Source organism: Dasypus novemcinctus, chromosome 6, assembly GCF_030445035.2.
Source record: "Dasypus novemcinctus isolate mDasNov1 chromosome 6, mDasNov1.1.hap2, whole genome shotgun sequence".
In the NCBI taxonomy this organism is placed as follows: domain Eukaryota; kingdom Metazoa; phylum Chordata; class Mammalia; order Cingulata; family Dasypodidae; genus Dasypus; species Dasypus novemcinctus.
Window position 1 is genome coordinate 16746906 of NC_080678.1, and position 20542 is coordinate 16767447.

The 20542-nt window shown below is 46.5% G+C and overlaps 1 long non-coding RNA gene across 1 annotated transcript in view; it reads right to left on the bottom strand.

Annotated features, from left to right (window-relative positions):
• Nucleotides 1–641: 641 nt before the first annotated feature.
• Nucleotides 642–20542, bottom strand: part of LOC131278669 (uncharacterized) — a 99614-nt gene continuing 79713 nt past the window's right edge. The window contains exons 2-3 of the long non-coding RNA XR_009186052.2: nucleotides 9383–9489; nucleotides 642–8909 (exon numbers count right to left, since the gene is read on the bottom strand). This is a non-coding gene — a long non-coding RNA (uncharacterized lncRNA). The remainder of the gene's footprint in view (nucleotides 8910–9382; nucleotides 9490–20542) is intronic.

Genomic DNA, 20542 nt, shown 5'->3' on the forward strand with positions numbered 1-20542 from the left:
TTCCATTCGGGGTTGGGGAGGTTGGATTTTCAAGGCTGCCCTGCATTCCCCAAACATGAAATCTTTTGAGGATCCATCAAATAAGGCCCATTGAGGAAGCAGCTTCCCAGTCAAGCATCTGCCCTGTGCCTGGTTCTGACCCTCACCTCACCTTACCCACCATGTGTCCCCATTTTCCAGATGAGGATGGGGAGGCCCAGAGCAGCTGTGTGTCTTACTTGAGACCACAAAGCTAGTGGGCAGTGAGCCAGAACTTGAACTACATAGCTTGCTCAGAAATCATTATACTACATATTTTAGCTGACTTCTAGCAACTGAAGATCTTTCAAGGAGACGCTGAGTCTTAGAGCTGACTGTCTCCTGGAAAATTCTTATCTCTCAGAGAATAAATTGGAAGAGAGCTAATAATAGACAGGTATTTGGCATGCCTGGAAAGATCTATACGCTATGTCTTCTTGCTAGGCTTTTTAAAGAAGTATTTGGGTGTATGTCCAAATAAGAGGATGAGGACTTTCGAGATACTTTTACTATGTAACTAAATACACGTTTCCCCTTTCCATTGCTTCCCTGGACTTTCTTTACCTCTTCTGGGGCCTATCAGAGTCATGTGTGGTTAGTGGTTTTTTTAATTCAGCAGTGGCTTTTCTCTTTTTTTTGAAAAACAGCAATTTGAAGGCATCAACTCATGTTTTCCTCTCATAAATGGGGCAGAGTGGTTAAGCAACAGGGAGCCAACATTTGGCCTGAGCAGTCGAGGCTCTGGATGGCACATCCTGGCACTGCCCTCTTCTTGCATGCATGAACTGGAGTGCGCCGATGATCTATCCAGGCCTTGGTTACTAATCCCGGAAATGGGGATGATAATGATTTTGAGGATTAAAAGAATTAATGAGTAAAGTGATGACCACAGTACCTAACGCATAAGGGCTCCATGAGAGGCAGCGACCATTAGCATTTTCTTATCAACTTGGAAGTTAAACAGTAGACTTTTATAGTTATGGAATAAAATCAGGACTCGAACTCAGAAATTCCAGAAAAACCTAAGGAGGTGCTTGGAAAAGGCTTTCCTGGTGGGAGGAAGATTTTGCCACATGCCCTTGTCCCAAGGTCCCTCCATCCTTTGCATTTCTTTTAGTCTTTAAAATAGTACTGACTTATAAGGAATCGTCAAAACACCTTCAGTGCAGGAGGCTATTGTACCCGTAAAGCAATCCCTAGTCCTTGCTTGGAAGCACTACCCTATACAGTTCAGTGAAAGAATTTGAAATTATAGCCTCAAAGAAAAAAGAAAGATAATAGAATTTCTAGCCTAGACTCCTTCCCACCTCAAAGAGAAACATCCCTTCCTCTTCTTCCTCTTCCTCTAAAGAAGAGCCGAGATGCTGTAACTGCTCAGGAAGTGTTCTTTTAGCTCCGTGTCCACCACAAACCTTCACCATCCTTAGGCTGTTTTCACCTTCGTAGTTTTTATCATTCCCTGTTCAAACACATAAGGCAGGCCATTAAGCATGAAGGGATAGAACCTGTGCACCAAGCAGACCCTCCTTTCCAGTGTTAGTCTCCGGGCCACCACTGCCCACCTATGCATCTCCGAGGATTCCGCTAAGCCACCTCACCTGGACCTGCCTCCCCCTTGCCTTGGCCTCACACAGCAGGGCCTGAGATGGAATTTGCATCTGTGCCTGGGCCAGGACAAGATTCTAAGACTGTGAAAAGTTCCAGCGAACCTGCTCCTGCCCTCTCCCCTCCAGAATCCCCAGACCCCTAGGCAGACCCCACCTTGCCCACCAGACACAGCCCCTGGGTCATCCCTGGAGCTCACTAGAGAGAGGATTCTTTCCCTAGAAAGAAAACTCTTCTTGCCTCTCTTCTTTCTCATTCACTTATCATCCTCACCCCAAACTCTCCCCAAAGAAACTGAATTCAACAATTGGCCAAGCAGATGACTTAGTATATTTCCCTGCTCAGGAAACTGATTTGCATTTTAATGTGAGTTTCCTGGCACCTCCGAAGCCATTAGAGACACCTAAAGTATCAAGTCTAATGGTACAAACCTTGGGCGCCAAGACCTAACATCTGGGTCTGTAATTTTAAACATATGGTCCATTTCAAATCATGCCATCCAACAGCCGGCTGCTGTTTCTGCCAGCCTTTACCACAGAGGCACAGTTAGCACCTTCACCGCCTCATCTTACTACCCTGCAGGTTCAAGGCCGTCATCCTCGCCACCAAGAGGCGAAGCAGCTGTGGGTTCGCTCCTGATGGTGACAGCTGAGCATGTGATGTGCGCGGTGCTCTGGCACCTTGTGCCTCTCATTGACACAGTGAGCCCAGATACAGTGGCATAACAGCTCCTGTGTTGTCCAAGGCCACAAAACTAGAGGTGAAGCCAGAATTCAGAAACCAAACTCAGGTCCTTGGGATTTCAACCACGACACCTGGAGACCCTCTATTTCCAGATACTCTTAGTCATGCTAAGGAGTAAGAGCCAGCATCAGCCAGGAAGTACTTACAGGACGCGGCCAGGTGCTTTTCACGTATTTGCATTTGGTCTTCCCAAGAACCTACAGAGCAAAGTACAAACCTCATCCTCACGGTACAGGTGAGGAAGCTGAGGTTCTGAGGTCATGAACATGTCCGCCTCGCCAAGCACTAGAGACTGGTTCAAAAACACCTTTTACTGCTTTGCGGTTGATTCACCATGTGGCTTTTGGCAAGTCCCTTAACCCCTCTGAGGAGGGGAGGGGACCTTTCTCATCTGCCAAATGCAGTCATTGGCCTGGAAAATCACTAAGGTGTCTCCCAGGGTCTCCACGCCGACACCGCCCCACCTCCTGAGGACGGGCTTAGGCTGCGGAGCCAGCCTGGCCAGCCTCCCCCATATGTGCTCCCTGTCTCTGGAGACTGGACGGCTCCACCATATGGGCCATTCCTCCCTGGGAGGGGCCCAGGGCCACCCCCAGAAGCTCAGGTCCTGGTGCCCCTGCAGGAGGGAATTCGCTGGAGGGCCGCAGTCCCTGGTTTGGCCCCTGGGCGGGAGGCGGGCAGCAGCACGGCCCCCACGGAGCAGGGCCCTTGCAGGCTGCCTGGGCTGCTTTTATTGCTTCGTTATCTCAGCCGTGGCTGCAATCTGTCAACCCACCGGCTCTTGGGGCCCAGCCTCTGCAGAAGTCAGCAAATGACGCTCTTCTTGGCTTTCCTAACCAGCCATTTTATTGCACACATCCTGAGCTCCCAGGGGGCAGGTGGCCTTCTCTTCTCTTTGTCTCCGCACCTAGCAACAGCCCTGCTCTGCTGCGGCGAGCTGGAGAGTCAGAGGTGGTCTCCTAAACCCCAGGGCACCGTGCCCACCGTTGTTGGTGTTCCTTGCTTTTGTTGATTTTCAGGAGAGGCAAGATGCCCCTGCCCTCGAGCACCCCAAAGCTGAAGGTTCCCGGCTTTACTCCGCAAGCCACTTTGGTGGTCCCTAGCAGCTTGCTCATGAGCCATGCCATAGCCAGCCCAGATCCCCAGCAGGGGCGCGGGCCCTGCCTTCCCCCTTCTGTCCAGAGAAGGAGCTGGAACTGGGTGAGCACGGTGGGGCATGTGCAGGAGGTAAACCCTGCTTGAAGGGCTATGTCTTCCTTTCCAAGCTCTCTGGCAACACCTGGAAAAACTACTGGAAATTTGTCCCAACACTTCAATTTTCTGAAAGACTGGAAAGGCCAGGAAAGTTGTTTTCTTTTCTCTGTGCTGAGGAGGAGTTCCAGCTTGTAATGATGATGTGGAAAGGAAAGACTAGCAAAGGAGGGAGGGAAAATGAAAGACAACTCTTCCAAGAGCATCTGGTCTGAAGAGATGTTCAAACTAGACATGACTGGGGTTGGGGGGCCCGTTTTTCTTACAGGGTGGAAGGGGCTTCTCTTCTCTCCTGGGGAGGGGTTCACCCTGAGAGGCACTGAGCAGCTGCACCTGGGGCTCCTTCTGGACTATTTCAAGAACAAGAGGCAAAGCATGTAAACAGCATGTGGAAGCACCCCTGCAGTCACTACCTCCAGCGAACCTGATCTGGTGGCAACCTGATCACAGGAAACCCCTCCCACAGCCCCCAGACTCAGCCTCCCCAGTCACCTGGAGTCCAGGCTGATGACGGTGATGAGATTAGCACCATTTGCTTAGTTTAAGCTGGGATTTGTGCTGGCTCGTATCAGATCAGCACCACCTGATGGTTGCAAGGCTTTTCCCAGCGATGCTTCCTGGAAATCACTTGAAACACCGACCTGAGGGCTCCAGGTGCACCTGGGCCTGAGGGGGTGGGAGGAAGGGGCGGGCAGCTCCCCAGGGCCTGGGAGCCTGCTCAGAGCTGCCTCCTCCTGCACCCTGGCTGGAGGCGCCACGCCTCACTGCCCCTCCCCGGAGACCGACTCGGGCCAGAGCAAGAAATGGGAGGAGCGAGAGGCTGGATCCGTGTGGAGCTAGGCGGGAGAAGCCTTGCCTTCTGGATCCCTGAGGACCCCAGAAAGGGGTATCTGAGCCCAGACACGTGTGTTCCAATGCCAGGAAGAAGGAGCGGTCCGTGGAACCGGAAAGAGGCAAAATGGGAAGGACTTAAGTCACTGCCTTGGTGCCAAGTGCAGAGTGGGAGGGGAAAGGCCCAAAAGAAATGCTGAGGTCCTCATTGTCGGGGGATCCGGAACCTAAGACAAGGCCTGGTCAGCAGGGTCCTTAGAAGGAGCCCACAGCCATGACTCTTGCTTCTGGCAGCATCTGGAATGTCCCTGTAGCAGTTTGATATTACAGATGAATTCCAAAAAGAAATATTGGATTATGTTTGTAAACTGATCTTTTCTCTGGGCATATTAGATTATATTGGACTCATAGGTTTACTTGATTAAGCAATTACGTAATCATCTTGTACCAGTAGGGCGTTGAGTCCCTACCCTTTGGTGGGGGGCATGGCAAAGGACAAAGTTAAGGGTTATGATGTTGGAGTTTGATGCTGAAGCCTTAATCTGGAACCCTGGGAAGTAAGCTCACAGAGGAAAGAGAAGCCAGCCCCAGGAAGAGAGGAACTCTGGGCCAAGGAAAAAAAAGCCTGAGGAAGGGAGGAACCCAGGAAGCCTGAACCCTTGCAGACTTTGGCAGCCATCTCGCTCCAACATGTGAAAACAGACTTTGCTTATGGCCTGGAATCTGTAAGCTCCTACCCCAAATAAATACCCTTTATAAAAACCAACCTATTTCTGGTATTCTGCATCAGCACCCCTTGGCTGACTAATAGAGAATTTGGTACTGAGGAGTGGGGAACTGTTTTTGCAATTACCGAAATGCTGGAACAGTTTTATAAATGAGTAAGGGGTATTTTTTGGAGGAATTGTGAAATGTTTGATGGAAAAGGCCTAGATTGCTTTGAAGAGACTGTTGATAGCAATATGGAAGCTGCAGAGAACCGAGCAAGATTAACTCCTGGTGTTTTATGGAAGGCAGAATTTGAAAATGGCAAACCTGGCTATTTACCTGAAGAAATTTCCAAAATAAATCCAGAGAATGCAGCTTGGCTTCTGCTTGCAGCTTATAGCAAAATGCTAGATGAGAGAGATATGCTGAGGACTGAATTGTTGGGCACAAAGAAATCAAGCTCTCAGATGAAAGTGTCCCACTGGAGGTCTTAACTATACTTGGAACTTGTAAATCAGGATTGAAAATGCAGTTATGTCGGAAAGACTTGTGGAAAGTCTTACTGTCTGGTGGCTGGGACCCCTGCTTCCTGTATGCTAAAGCAACAGACTTTTTGAGAGAGCTGTATGAACAAAACCACTGTCAGCCTGCAATAAAAGGGACATGGAAAGGAGAGATTGAAGAGGAAACGACCTCATGAGGAAAACCACGGAAACTGAGACCTGGAATTAAGCCATCACCTTGGGCCAAGAGAGGAACCCTACCCAGGTGCACAGAGAGGGTGAGTTTGCTCCAGCAGTTGAAGAGAGTGGATGTTCCTGTCCATCGTTTTGGGAGAGTTTTGCTGCCCCAGGGTAGAGAGGGGGTGGAGCACATTCCCCAAGGATTAGGGCAGTTAAGGTCAGCACCCCACAGGTCTGAGAGGGGTGGATCTGTCCCCCAAAGGTTAGGGAAGGCCATGTGGTCAACTCGTTGATCTGAGAGGGTTGATCCTGTTTGCCAAAGGTTAGGGAGAAGGTTGTCTTCATGTCACTGTACAAGGGGGGTTAAGACTCTAACTCAAAAATTGGGTAAGGTATGGCAATCACCCCAACACTCTTGGAGGGAGAGGTCTGGAGCTTGGTTAACACCCAAATGCTTAATGAGAGTGGAACCAAGAAAATGGCTGTTGGGCAAGCCTATGGAAAGGGTGGGTTCACATAAGGCCCCAAGGAGAAAAGAACATCTTCTTAAGAATGACTCTCAGACTTTGAAATTGAACAGAGAATTCCCTGCAGGTCTACTGAACTGTAGAGAAACCATTATTCATGTTTCCCTCCCAATTTCTCCTTATGGTAATGAAAATATTTATCCTTTGTCCATTTGTGTATTGGAAACAGATGAATTGTTTTGTAAGTTTCAGAGGTCTATAACAGACAGGACTTTGCCCCAAGACAAACTGTATTTCTTTAAATTCATTGTGATATAATTTAGTACTTGCATTATAACTGATTTAAGGGTTTTAAAAAATATATTGTAATGTCTTTTTGGAATTCAGAGGGTAGAGTCTAGCAGTTTGATATTATTGATGAATTCCAAAAAGAAATAATGGATTATGTTTGTGAACTGATCTCTTCCTCTGGGCATATTAGATTATATTGGATTCATAGGTTTACTTGATTAAGCAATTATGTAAACCTCTTGTACCAACAGGGCATTTGGTGGGTGGGGACTGACAGAAGGCACGCCAAGGGACAGAGTTAAGGGTTTTGATGTTGAAGTTTGATGCTGAAGCCTTAAACTGGAACCCCAGGAAGAAAGCTCACAGAGGAAAGAGAAGCCAACCCCGGGAAGAGAGGAACCCTGAGCCCAGGAAGAAGCAAACCCTGGGAAAAGAGGAACCCTGGGCCCAAGAAAAAGAAGCCTAAGGAAGGGAGGAACCCAGGAAGCCCGAACTCTCACAGACGTCGGCAGCCATCTTGCCCCAACTCGTGAAAATAGACTGTGGTGAGGGAAATAACTTATGCTTAGCTTATGGTCTGGTGTCTGTAAGCTCCTACCCCAAACACCCTCTATAAAAACAAACCCATTTCTGGTATTTTGCAGCAGCACCCCTTTGGCTGACTAATACATCCTCTGGGCCAGACGCTGGGACCAGTGCTGGAGGAAAAGAGCCAGAAGGATGCCGCGCAACCAGCAAGGAGCCAGCAGGCCATCAGCGCAGATCACGCCCACTGCCAGTGTGGAGTTTTGGAGGAGGAGGAGGGCCTGGACTGCTCAGGGAGGGTCAGGGGGCACATCACAGGGGGTGCAGGAGCACCCTACCAAGGCCTGCCAGATGGAAGTTGAGGCGGGCTCGTTAGGTAACCATAATCACTGCCATCTCCTGTGCACTTACGTGGGGCCAGAGACCATGCTGGGCAGTAGAGCAGTAGTGTTAGGATCTGAGTTGGTGGTAGGATTCAGGTAGGATAAGATGACACAGGATAGCATAATAATCTGTCAGTCAAGATTGGAGCCAGGACTTATCTGTCCCCAAAGCCTGCCCAGCACTATGGCGCCTGCCTCTCCTTGTATAACTTTAGTCCCCAGGAAGGAGAGAGGAGCTGGGCATGAGACTGGCGACAACAACGACGCTCTCAGGATACTGGAACATTCTTCCCGGCATCGGGGTAGACATCCCAGATAACAACCAAGGCCTCCAAGGAACGCTCCTTCCTGCCATCAGTGAGACAACGTCGCAGGGTTATCCAGGCCTGAGCCCAGCCTGCAGACCTCACGTCCAGCCTTGAGAATGCTCCCCAACGATGTAGCACAGTGGTTGACCACCTGCCTCCCATGTACAAGGTCCCAGGTTCAATCTCCGTACTTCCTTAAAAAATATATATATATAGATGCCTGGGCCCCACTTGAAACTCATTAAATCATAGTTCCATGGGGTGGAGCCCGGTGTCTGATTTTCTAAAAATTAAAAAAGAAGGCTCCCTAGGCAATGGGACTTGTGCAGTCCCTCACCCTTGACGGGCTTGGGTTAAAGTAGCCCTCCCGGTCTCAGGTAGTTTAAATTCCATCCTTCCTTCGTGTGGGTCCCAGCTGTCTTGTTTCTCACCATAAACCCACATGGTAGGGGGGCGATGGAAGTCGGAAGCAGGGAATGGGCCCTCCCAGGTCCTACTTTCCTCCAGCATTGACACTTGTACATCGGAACACGCTCGCTACCGGCTCCTTTTAGGGTCTGGAAACTCGCTAAGACCGGCATTAGATAATGAAAAATGAGGAACAGAAGCAATTTTCCTTTTGGACTTGGCCCCAGAACGACTAGCAGTCTTTGCCCTGGATACAGATCCTTGTCCGTTCTGCTGTTAATTTATTCTCACTGATCTGCCCAAGGGCAGCTAAAGTTAAAGGAAGGAGGAGAGTGGAGGGCAGGAGCCCCGGGCTGTTTCACTGGCTGAAGGAGAGAGGCTGCCGCGGGCCACCGGGACTGCAGGGGCGGGCCCCGCCCACACGCCACGTGGCCGTGCCAGAGACCCCGGGAGATGGGAGGTGGGAGGTGGCCCTGCCGCCCCAGACCCCGGGAGAGGCCTGTCCCGGGCCTCACTCTCATTGGATGGATCGTCAGACATTCAAAACGGGTTGGAGCACTTGGAAATGGAGCTCGCGGTGCAGGGCGAGGGGCAGCAGCGAGGTCCCCGTGGCCTCCTCTCGGGAGCGTCTCTATGTGAACAGAACGGCGTTTCCTTGGCCGGTCGCTGCTGACTACACCGCACTGCCTGAGAGGGAGATGGAGAACGGAAGTGACTGCAGAGTATTCTTCCATGGGAGCCTGGGATCGTGACCCCGGGGAGGCCCCCACGCGCTCCCTCAGGTCTGCCCCTGAGGTGGAACGCCCAAGCGCTCTGACGAGCCCATGAGACAGTGCAGTGCTGCCCGTGCCCACAGGACGGAGCTTGCCATCTTGGCTTTGGCCTTTAAGGCCCTGTAAAATCTGGCCCCACCTGCATGTCCAGGGGTCTCTGCCGCCTCCCTCCCCCCTTGCACTGCCTCCCGGAAGGCGGAACTGCTTGAACTTCAGGCCTCTACCCCGTTGGCTTCAGCCCAGGCTGTTCCCTGTGCCTGGACTGCTTCCCACACCTTATCTTCCTGGCCAACTCCGACTCCCCTTCCCTAAGAAGACTTCAGAACCCCTCTCCTGGCCCCTCCTCCACCCCTTTGGGCAGGCGCTTCTTCCTATGTCCCCACGTACCTGTGTGCACCTTCCGGCCTCTCACAGTGATTGGAATGCATCTTGATTACCCAGCCAGAACCGGGGCTCAGCAATACTTGCAGAAGGAGGGAGAGAAGGATGGGGGCCTGGAGGAACAGAGGAAGGCAGGAAGGATGGTCTGTATCCCTACTCTGCTGTCACCTAGCTGAAGGCAGGAATGTTGTCATTCACGTCTATATTCATGCCTCCCCCAACAGTGGCCAGAGCAATCATTCAAAAAAACCTACGTAAGACTATGTCAGTCCTTGGTTAAACCTCTGCAATAACTCCTTACCTCTGGGAGTAAATGTCCTTACAACGACCTACCAGGCTCTACCTAAGCTGGACACTGCACCTCTTGGACTCTCGGATACTCTCTTTACAGCCCTCCCCTCATTCTGCTCCAGGCCTACTGGCCTCCTGGCCAAGTCAAAATCCTGCACCCTCATTGGAGGCAATATTGTGCCTTGAGGGCAAAAAACACCTTACTCTATTTATAAATTACAGTTACATTACATAAACAAATATACAGAATATCCATGGAATAAAAATGTTATAGGGTTGGGTATTGACATAGGGGGTAGAGTTGCATATGACAACTGAGCGAGTGCTGAGTTCCCATTCTGGGAAACTCTGTTGCACTCCCCCAATGCTGCAGCAGCAATCCCCTAAGTGCAAGGGCAAAGACCAGTGAGGAAGGATAGTCCAATGATGGGCCCTTGATACTGATGACTATGCTTATGAACCTGTGTGATTGAAATTTCAACTAGGCCTAGAACTGCAGGGTGCCTAAGAGTTACCTCTTGAGATCCTCCATGTTGCTCAAATGTGACCATTCTCTGAACTAAACTCAGCATATAAATGCATTACCTTCCCTCCAGTTTGGGACATGACTCCCAGGGATGAGCCTCCCTGGCACCGAGGGATTACTCCCAAGCACCAGCTGGTGATGCAACTAGAAAAAGGCCTTGAATAAAAGGGGGAAATGGTAAAGACAAATGAGTTTATATGGCTAAGAGACTTCAAAATGAGTCAGGACTCATCAGAGGGGTCACATTTAAGCACATCTCAGCAGGATCTCAGAGACAGCCAAAGTAGATACAACCTCAGGTAGGGGTGCTCCTGAGGGCTACAGAGACACCCAGGTCTTATTGTCATGACAGATGGTTCTCGATTTCAAGGCCCTACTTTGGAATTTGTGCTCCTGAGTGTGATGGAGTTGGACTCAGATATGACCCCTCTGTGCATGCTTCTTCTGTCACTTTTACTGAACCTGTGGTTGGCACTGGGGTTGGTATATGCTCAGGAGACTTGAATCTCTGGACTATCCATGTGCCAGCTGGGCCCTGAGCCTCATCAGAATTGCAACATCTTTGGTTCATTGGACTTACCCAGGTCAGCTAACAGAGAGGTGAAGATGGTCAACCACCATACCAGGGAACTGAGAGTCTACAGCTACAAACTGGAAAATTCCATCCATCATCCATGTGGGATCTAAGCCCCTCTTGATTTAGAGGTGGAGTGGACATCGTCATCCCAGGGTCCTCAGGATGGAGGAATAAAATATGGATTAGAGTGAACTTACTGGTATCCTACTATAGAATTATTGTGACTCTAGCAATGGAAGAAATTATATCAATGATGTGGAAGCAGTGGCCACGGGAGTTGCTAAAGGCAGGGAGAGGAAAAAAGAGGTGTGATATTGGGGCATTTTTGGGACTTGGAGTTGTCCTCAATGATATTGCAGGGACAGATGCAGGAAATTATATATCCTGCCATAAACCAGTGAATAGACTGGGAGAGAGTGTAAACTACAACATAAACTATAATCCATGCTGTGTAGCAATGCTCTGAAATGTACTTATCAAATGCAATGACTGTACTACCCTAATGAAAGAAGTTGTCAATGTGGGAGAAGTGGGGGATATGGGGAGTTGGGTATATGAGAACCTCTTATATTTTTTAATGTAACATTTTGAGTGATCTATGTATCTTTTTTTAAAAAGATAATTTTAAAAAATTTTAAATTGCAAAAGAAGAAAAAAAATTTATAGGGGAGAACGATTAGGAAAAAAATATCTAAAAAGGCTCCTTGGGGAGGATTATCTGGGGAAAAAAAATAGTTGAGAAACACTAACCTATATCATGCCAGGAACAATTGACCCCAGGGCCTTTGTGCTTGCTGTTTCCATGCTTATAATTCTCTTTCTCCAGATCTCGCTGGACTCACTCCCTCTCCTTCTTCACCTCTTTACGCAACTGTCATCTCCCTTGGAGGAACTTCCCTGGCCACCTTACCTTCCATATTTCCCATCCTATTCTCTATTTCTACTCTTAGACCTAGCTTATCTGGCCCACTATATATTACTTATTTTTCTTGCTTCTTGTTTTCTTTAGTACTGATTACCTGAGTGGTAAATCTTATTTGTTTGTTCACTGCTATATTCCCAGTGCCTACTATAGGCTCTGAAGCACAGTAGGTGCTCAATAAATTCTTGTTGGATGAAATGAAAAGAAGCCTAATAGATACTCAGAGTGTCAGTGGCTGGAAAGGTCCTAGCAGCATCTACCCCCCATCCTAGGCAGTAGTTTCAACTTTCCCCCCTGCAACGATATGTGGAAATGCAAGCAGACAGCTCAGCAGATCAAGGTGAGGCAGAAAACAGTCTGAGATTCCGAATACCCAGCCCTAGACAATTGAGAATTAGCAGAATGTGTCCCATGTGTGATGGGGACATGGCCTGCCCATGGCATGGTGTGGGCTGTTCTAAATGTCCATGGGACACCATGTGGCATTGGCTTGCCTTGGAATGAGCATTAAGGAGCAGAAGAGGGAAGACGTGCTGGAGTGTTCCCCGCCCTGGCCCAGCCCCCTCCTGCCACCCCACCCCATGGGCATGGCAAAGGCTGCAGAAGTGGACGGGACCATAGCAGGGCCACCCCAGACCAGCCTGTTTTCCCCCAAGAAATGGGTTCCTTTAAGCCCCATCCACTCACTGGCAGGTACTTGTCATCACAAATTGGATGTTTTTCTTTCCAAGTGGTGCAGAGTGTACTTTCTGACTGTAGTAGAAAACTTCATGGAAGAAATGTTACCCAACATCGTCATCACTTTTTTAATGAGCAAGAGTCAACTAGTCAGACCCTTATTAGCTAATAAACTTATGTGAATCTTGACACCATGAGTTTTGAAATGTCTTTCAGACATTTTTCTCTATCACTGACTCCTTCTCCACATGTTTGAGTGGATGCTTAGTATTCCATCATAGCAATGAGCTATGATTTATTAAACCAATCTGGTATTATTGAACCCTTAAGTAATCTGCCCCTCCTTTTTTAATGCTATAAGTAAACCTCCAAGGGATGGTCTCAAACAAAATATACCTTTGCCCACTACCCTGAATTTTTCTTACAATAAATTCCTAGACTTGGGGTTGCAGCATTACAAAGTACAAACATTTTTTTACTCTTCCTCTTAGATCTGTCAATTCCCAAGTCAGATGCCATCCCCAACCCCCATGGCAAGGGAAATTCCTGTTGAGTCAAGGGGACTTTCCAATGCCCTGTCTTCCTTCCTTCACATCTGCTGCTGACCTTTGCCCTGAAGATCCCTTTCCCTTCTTAGGGGAAGCCATTCCAGAGAGCAGCTGTGTGTCTGTAAATCCACATACCTGCACACTCTGACCTAAGGTTAGCAGCATTCAAAATCCACCGGAAAAATCCTAAGATTGCTAAATCCTGGCTAGAGTTGCCATGCCAACAGACAACCACAACCCTTTAGTCACCTCCCACCAAAGTCTTTAGAAGCTTTCAAGATTCAAAAGACTTTGGGGAAAATGTCTGTTTTATTGGCTGGAGCAGTTTAATCCTCTTCCACCCAGTTGGGGGCCACATATGGGCAAAACTAATGGCCATTCAAGATTTCATGGGAATCTTATAAAAATACCGCTTCTTTCTCTCTCCTTTTTTTTATTGCCCTTTGTTCTTTATTCCTGGCTTTCCCTGCCTTTAGTATATCCCAAATAATCCTTAGTTTCCAAAAGACTACCTATGCATGTGCCTAGAACACCAAGAAAGCATGGACTTTAAAGACACAAAGACACAACCATGTGAAAAGACCCTTTTGAGACAATCAGGAAAATTTTATTATGAGCTATTTATTGGAGGATGCCCAAAAAGTGCTTAATTAATTCAAATTTTATAATGCCTTGTAGCTAATATAAAAATATTACCATAATTTTTAGAGAGACATGCTGAAGTATGCACGGGTGAGATGATATGATGCCTGGAATTTGCTTTCAAATAATTTAGCGAAGAAAAAAAAAGCAAATCTCTCTCTTTACCTTTCAATGAGGCAAATGTGGCAAAATTCTAATTGGATGACAGGTTCAAAAATTGCACTCCTCTCTCCACTTAGAATATGTTTAAAAGTTTTCATAAAATAACAACAAAAAAAATGAAACAATTTTAAGGGTTTTATTCATACTGTGGCAGTTTCCAAAAAGAGAGAGTATGTTTGTAAACTGGTCTGTTCTTCTGGGTGTGATAACCTTTTGATTGTATGAGATTCACCTGTTATGTTACATTATGCTAAGATTAGGGCTTTGATTTAACCACATCATTAAAGGGCAACTCAAAGTTGAGTCCCATCCCCATTGGGCTAATAAAACAGACCCTCACACGGAAGTAGACACACAGGAGAAAAACACAGAGGAAGAGAGATGTTCAATAGACACAGCAGAGGCCCCAGGAAAAGAGATGAGTCTGAGAGTCTACAGCTGACCTTGTGAAGAGACCAGAGCAGCTGAGTCTGGAAAGAAATGAGCCCGAGGGAGAAAGGTGACCTCTATACCAGCCTACAGTGGAGGCTGGAAGAAGCTGGGACCATGGAGCCTTAAGAGGAAGAAGGAAAGCTGAACCCTCACAGACGTCACCCGCCATCTTGCTTCAACACACAGCAACAGAGTTTGGTAAGAAAGTAACCTTGAGATGGGCTCTCTAAGACTTTGTGACTATAAACTTCTACCCCAAATAAATACCTTTTATAAAAGCCAACAGATTTCTGGTACTTTGCATCAGCACCCCTTTGGCTGACTAATGCATATACAGTTTTAAACAAAGTATTGAAAGGGTCATTAATGAAAAACCATCAGAGCTCTCATATTTGTTTTTGCACCTGAACCTTGTTTTCTTCTGAATTGCTCATGGAGTTGCACTGCAATCGCTTCAGGGCTTAGGGTCCCTAAAGGGCTTGAACTTTCCCTGGTCTCTATGTTCCAGTCCTGAAACAACAACAGCTAGGCAGAGAGACAAAAAGCAAAGAGCCTGACCACTCTTCCAGGGTGATTCAGACCTGGTGAGATCCAGTGATTCTTAGTCTGAGCTCCCTCTACAGAGGGGATTCTTACCAAGGGGACTGGGAGCTTGAACTGAAATTGAAGGAAACATTCTTGTGGGGACGTGTTGGTGTGGATGTGACATATTTATTAAATAATACACAATATAGTCTGGACTTAGAAAGGAGTCTGTGGAACAAAAAAGGTTAAGAACCCCTGCTCTACACTTTCTGCAATTTAACATACAAAAATATATCACTCATACAGAAGAGATTTTTACTGCAGTTTACACACAAGGGCTTGCAAAAGCCAACCCTCTTCCTTCAGCCCTCCTTTGTTCTTGGTTGCTAGGCATTCGGTTGTGTAAGAGTACAATATTTACTTTTATTTATTTTATTTGCCCTCACATTTGAAGAGTCTGGGAAGCGCCTGGGATGCCGGGGATAAAACCCTCTGAGAAGCAGTCTGTCCCTGCTTGCATCTTGGTGTAAGGTTCTTCCCCACACAAGGCCAAGGCCTTGGATTGGTGCTTGGTCTCTGCCTCAAGGGGCAATGTGAGATTCCCACCCGGGAAATGGGGGCAAGAGGTTCCAGAAGGCTGTGCGAACGTGCCGGCCAATGCACCACTTCTTCTGTTCATCGTATTTTGCAAGCTAAATGTTTTTAAATCAATACAGTCTTGTTCTAAAAGACTCAAATGATATGAGAAGTAAAATGCAGAATCCCTCTCACTCCCAGCCCCCAGTCCCTCTCTGGAGAGAACTACCACATACAGTTTGACATGGTCCCTGACCTTCTGGAGCTTACAATTCCTCAAAAGATAATTCTAAGGACCTATTTGGGAGTGGGGGAGTAGGGACAGATTTAAGAAAGACAAGCCCTTGCTCCCATCCTTAAGGAGATTATGAGATTAGGGTCAAGAAGGTCCCTATAAGGAGACCCCTAAAGGGTGAGTTAGATTCAAAGATTTAGGTTCTTCTCCCAGTAGTTTAGAGAAGGGAAAGAACAGTGAGGAAAGAAGTGATGAAAAACTCGAGGTGATTGGAGCAATACTCTGAAGGATCCAGAGGCCTCAAAACACAGAGGAGGAAGACTTCTGTGTGTTGGGGGGGCAGGGTCTGGGTCCCTCCAAATATCTGTGGGCGTATATGGCACTTGCATTCTTTAGGACTCTGTTGGATATGGAAGACAGAAAATCTAACCCAAATTGGCTTACACAAAAAGAGGATTTATTTATTCACGTAATTGAAAAGTTCACGGGAGGATGTGCATTCAGGCACAGCTTAATCCAGGAGCTCATAAAATGTCAAACATCTTTATCCCTCAGCTTGAGTCTCCTCATGTTGACTTTATTCATAGACCCCATGAGCTGGATGGTGGCAAGATGGTAGCCAGCAGCTCAGGGTCACATTCTTTCAGGTTAGAAGTTGTAGACAAAAGAACATGTCTCTACCTGTTAGCTGCCGAGCAAGTCTCAGGATGAACTTTGATTGGACACACTTGGGTTACCTGCCAATCCCTGAAGCCATCACTGTCACCAGAGACTGAACTTATACGGATGGACTGACCTGAGTCACAGACTCAGGTTGAGAGAGGGGGGCAGTAGTTATTCAAAGGAGATTGGGGTTCTGCTACTAGAGAGGGGTGGACTGAGGCTGAACCACGAACCCCACGGCTGGTAACTCGCACCGAGAGGACCCTGGCCTCCACGGGGACTTTAAACACAAGATCTTTGCATGTCCTTAGTTGCAGGTACCTGTTCAAAATAGAGCAAATGCCCACAATAAAGAGATTAACTTGAGCAAACGCTCCTCAATCAACACTGGAGAGGCTACCGTGCTCAAAGAGTTCTGCAAGGGTGACTTAGGAGGGCACACCTACTTCAGCCAGGCCTCCCCAGAGCCTTCCAAGGAGCAGCTGGCTGGGGCGTGCTGGCTGCAGTGTGCACAAATGGGAGCCTGGGGGATCGGGAGGACTAAACTGTTTACGCCTCTGGAGATGATTAGTCATCCAGAGACCCAGGACACAGGAACCCTGAGGACGTGCTTACTGGGAGTCTCTCCCTGTTGTCTGCACAGAATTGGGAGGGAGTGGAGGACCTCTGCCCTCAGCAGAACCCTGGGCAGTGCAGAGCACTGAGGAAAAGGCACCATGCACTGGAGGCCCAGTGAAGGGGCACCCCCCAGGTGTCCTACTTCTGGGGATGTGGGGCTCCCAACCTCTCTGGCTGGGACTCCTTTAGTCCAGCAGGGACATGGAAGGGCATAATCACTGCAGCTTCAAAAGATCCCCAAATGAATTTTTATTTCTTTCTTTTGCTCTTCCCCCAGGGCCAGGCATTCTCTTTCACTGGAGTTGGGAAATAAGGGAACCTAAGAAGGAGCAGAGAGAGACTGGTGGTTGTTGAGAGAGAGGAAGAAGGATTTAGAAGAAAATCTGGTATAGGCTTGAGATTTAAGTGTTTCCTCAGAAAGTTCTAGAATGAATATGTTGCTTTAACTGACAACTAGAAGTAAACAGAGAGCATTGTCTTGGGGCTCAAGTGGGGCAGGGGTTGGGCAGAGGAGTTAGCCTTTGAGCACCAATACTTTCATTTTATTTAAACCATCTTGCACAAAATATTTTCAGTGTTTTATATAATACCATGCCACCTGAAACATAGGATATAACTGAGTTACTTTTCCTTTTCTCCTTCAGTTGTTATTGTAGGTATCAGGTATGACAATATATTCTGGAGCATAGGGATGTTTGACATAAGTTGGAGTAACTACCTTCTGTACACTGGGTATTTTAAAAAAATAATAAATACCTGAGGAACACTCTAAAAATTAGGAATAGGAGTATACTTCTTCAACCTGACGAAGGGCATCTATGAAAAGCCCACAGCTAACAGTATACTAAACAGTGAAAGACTGAATGATTTCCTCCTACAATCAAGTATAAGACAAGATGTCTACCCTCACCACTTCTACTTAACATTGCACTAGAGGTTCTAGCCAAGGCAACTAGGCAAGAAAAAGAAATAAAAGGCATTCAGTTTGGAAAGAAAAGAATAAAAGTATCTCTGTTTGCAGATGACATGATCTCATATGTAGAAAATCCTGAAGAACCATTTTAAAAAAAACAAACTAGAACCTAGAACTAATAATCAAGTTCAGCAAGGTTGCAGGATATAAGAGCAACATACAACAGATAACTGTATTTCTAGTTTGTAGTAACTAGCAAACCAAAATAAAATTAAGAAGAGAATTCCATTTATCATAGCAACAAAAAGAATAAAACACTTAGGAAAAAAACTTAACAAAAAAAATGTAACTGGCACACTGAAAACTATAAAACAATGTTGAAGGAAATTTTAAAAGACCTAAATAAATGGAAAAACATCTCCTGTTCATGGATCAGAAGACTTAATATTGTTAAAATGGCAATATTCCCCAATTTGACATATGGATTAAGAAAAATTCCTAACAAAATCATTTTTGTTTTTGTTTTTGTATGTGTGTTTGTGTAGAAATTGAAAAGCTGATTGTAAAATTCACAAGAAAATGCAAGGAATCCATAATAGCCAAAACTATCTTGAAAAAGAGGAACAAAGTTGAAAGACTCATGCTTCCCAATTTCAAAACTTACTACAAAGCTACAGTAATCAAAATACTGTGGTACTGGCATAAAAATAGACATGTAGATCAATGGAACAATCGAACAGAGTTGAGAGTCCATAAATAAACCGATACATCTATTGCCTACAGATTTTCAACAAAGGGGCCAAAACCGTTCAATGGGGAAAGAATGCTCTCTCAACAAATGGTCCTGGACCAACTGGATATCCACATGCAAAGAAATGAACTTGACAGCTAATTCACACAATATACAAACATTAACTTGAAATGGATCAATAATTGAAATCTGAGGGATAAAGCTATAAAACTCTTAGAAAGAAATGTAGGAGCAAATCTTCATGACCTTGGGTTAGGAAATGGTTCATTAGATACAAAACCAAAAGCACAAGATTCAAAAAGAAAATGAGATAAATTACACAGTAAAATTGAAAACTTTAGTACTACAAAAGATATCATCAAGAAAGTGAAATATGGGAAGTGGATTTGGCTCAATGGATAGAGTGTCCACCTACCACATGGGAGGTCCAAGGTTCAAACCCAGGGTCTCCTGACCCGTGTGATGAGCTGACCCATGGGCAGTGCTGATGTGTGTAAGGAGTGCCGTGCCATGCAGGAGCGTCCCCCGTGTAGGGGAGCCCCACACCCAAGGAGTGTGCCCGTAAGGAGAGCCGCCCAAGGTGAAAAAAGTGCAGCCTGCCCATGAGTGGCGCCACACACAAGGGGAGCTGATGCAGCAAGATGACACAACAAAAAGAGACACAGATTCCTGGTGCCACTGACAAGAATATAAGAGGACACAGAAGAATACACAGTGAATGGACACAGAGAGCAGAAAACGGGGAGGCGGGGGAGGGAGGGGAAAGAGAAATAATAAATAAATAAATAAATAAAAAGTGAAATACAACCACCAGAACAGGAGAATATATTTACAAATCATATCTGTACCAAGGGACTTTTATCCACAATATCTGAAGAATTCTTACAACTCAACAACAAAAAGACAAACACTAGCTTAAAAAATGGACAAAGGTCTGAGTAGACATTTCTCCAAAGAAGGTATACAAATGGCCAGTAATCACATGAAAATATGCTCAATGCTATTCATCGTTAGCGAAATGCAAAACAAAACCATAATAAGGGAAGTGGACTTGGCCCAGTGGATAGGGTGTCCATCTACCACACGGGAGGTCCGCGGTTCAAACCCCGGGCCTCCTTGACCCATGTGGAGCTGGCCCATGCACAGTGCTGATGCGCGCAAGGAGTGCCCTGCCACGCAGGGGTGTCCCCCTGTGTAGGGGAGCCCCATGCGCAAGGAGTGCGCTCCATAAGGAGAGCCGCCCAGTGTGAAAGAAAGTGCAGCCTGCCCAGGAATGGTGCCGCACACACGGAGAGCTGACAGCAAGATGACGCAACAAAAAGAAACACAGATTCCCGTGCTGCTGACAACAACAGAAGCAGACAAAGAAGAACACGCAGCAAATAGACACAGAGAGCAAACAACTGGGGTGGGAGGGGGAAAGGGGAGAGAAATAAATAAAAAATAAATTTAAAAAAATAAAACCACAATGAGGGGAGCGGATTTAGCTCAGTGGTTGAGCACCTGTTCCCATGTACAAGGTCCCAGGTTCCCAGGTTCAATCCCTGGTACCTCCTTAAAAACAAAACAACAACAACAACAAAAACACAATGAGATACTACCAGGATGACTATATTCTAAACGACAGAAAATAACAGGTATTGGCAAAGATGTGGAAAAATCAGAACCCTCAAACATTGCCAGTGGTAATGTAAAATGGTACACTGTTTTGGAAAACAGTCTGGCAGTTCCTCATTATGTTAGATGTAGAGTTATCATATAACCCAGCAATTTCACTTGTAGGTATATATCCAAGAGATATGAAAAATGTGTGGCCACACAAAAACTTGTACACAAATGCTCAGAGTACCATCAATCATAATAACTAAAAAGTAGAAACAACGCAAAGGTCCATCAACTGATGAATTGAAAATAAAATGTTGATATATCAATATAATAGAATATTATTCAGCAACAAAAAGGAAAGAAATACTAACACAAGCCACAGTATGGATGAACCTTGAAAACATCATTCTAAGTGGAAGACCCCAGTCACAATAGACCACATTTTCTAAGATTCCATATATAAGAAATGTTCAGAACAGGCAAACCTACAGAGACAGAAAGT